This window comes from Octopus bimaculoides, chromosome 27, assembly GCF_001194135.2.
Source record: "Octopus bimaculoides isolate UCB-OBI-ISO-001 chromosome 27, ASM119413v2, whole genome shotgun sequence".
Lineage (NCBI taxonomy): Eukaryota > Metazoa > Mollusca > Cephalopoda > Octopoda > Octopodidae > Octopus > Octopus bimaculoides.
In genome coordinates, this window is record NC_069007.1 from 3,955,884 (window position 1) to 3,957,461 (window position 1,578).

The 1,578-nt window shown below is 33.5% G+C and overlaps 1 protein-coding gene across 1 annotated transcript in view; it reads right to left on the minus strand.

The window, feature by feature from the left end:
* LOC106879164 (dynein heavy chain domain-containing protein 1) overlaps nt 1–1,578 on the minus strand; it is a 72,778-nt gene that overhangs the window by 61,115 nt on the left and 10,085 nt on the right. The window lies entirely within an intron of this gene.

Below are 1,578 nucleotides of genomic sequence, written 5' to 3' on the forward strand. Positions count from 1 at the left end.
TATATATAAGTCAGTAAATATTGGGGTTGTGTTAACCGCATGTGGAGAAATAATAGGAAAATAAAGAATAATAATAATAATGATAATAATAATAATAATAATAAGGCAGAATGCTAAACTGAAAGCATATTTTAATATAGATGTGTATAAGGAGGATTAAAAAGGATTATTATTATTATTCTTTATATATATATATATATATGCACGCACATACACACATGCACATGCGCGCACGTACATGTGCACACACACACACACATCTGAGGTCATAAAATGTTAATTGTTAAATACTTGAAATCATTCAATGTTAAGTGTTAAACGCACATTTGGTCATTGAATGTTAAGTATGTTAATATTTGAAGAATTCAATGTTAAGTATGTTAATAATTGAGCTCACAAAATGTTAGATACAAGTATATCTGAGGTTACAGAATATTAAATGTCAAATACTTGAAATCCTTGAATGTTAAGTAAGTAAAATAGCTGAGCTCATGGAATGGTAGAAGTGTAAATCTTTGAAGTCACTTGAGATCCTTGAATGTTAAGTGAGTAAAATAGCTGAGCTCATGGAATGGTAGAAGTGTCAATCTTTGAAGTTATAGAATATTAAATGTTTAATTTTCGAGATGTTGCTATGGCATTTGTTTGATTCCCTGCAGCACCGTGTGTCCTTGAGCAAGACACTTTATTTCATGTTGCCAGCTGCAGTCCATTCAGCTGGCAAAAATGAGATATTTACCTGTAATTCAAAGGGTCATCCATGTGTCAGTCTGTGCCCTGAGAACTACATTAAGGGTATGAGTATCTGTGGAGTACTCAGCCACTTGCATGCCAATTTTACGAGCAGGCTGATCCATTGATCAGATCAAACGGAACCCTAATTGTTGTAACTGATGAAGTGCCAGTTATAAATTTCATTAAAATCCTGAGGTGAAGATGTGGATATGTGGTCAAGGAGCATACTTCTCAACCAAGTGGCCTTGGGTTCAGTCATGTTGCGCAGCACCTTGGGGAAGTATTTTCTACTATGCCTCACAGCTGACCAAAGTCTTATGAATAAATTTGGTAAAAAGAAACTGAAAGAAGCCTGATGCATGTACGGCATTTTGGGCAAGTATTTTCTAGAATGCCTCTGAGCTGACCAAAGTCTTATGAATAAATTTACAGTGTGTGCCACATTAAAAGCACCAAGCACATACTACTCTTTTACTCTTTTACTTGTTTCAGTCATTTGACTGTGGCCATGCAGGAGCACCACCTTTAGTCGAGCAAATCGACCCCAGGACTTATTCTTTGGATGCCTAGTACTTACGATGGTGGGGGACAGACACACATACATATGTATATATATATATATATATATATATATATGCGAGTAAAAATAAATACAAAAAAGGTGGGTTTTTTTGTATGATTGTGTATAGAGGAATATATTATTTTGCTTAAAAGAGTTCCAACACTGTCTGTTTTTTATGTTTTATTTATATTCCTGCAGAACCAATGTGGGGTATAGAATATGGAATATACAATATATAATATAATATACAATATACAATATAAAATAAAATAAAATAAAAA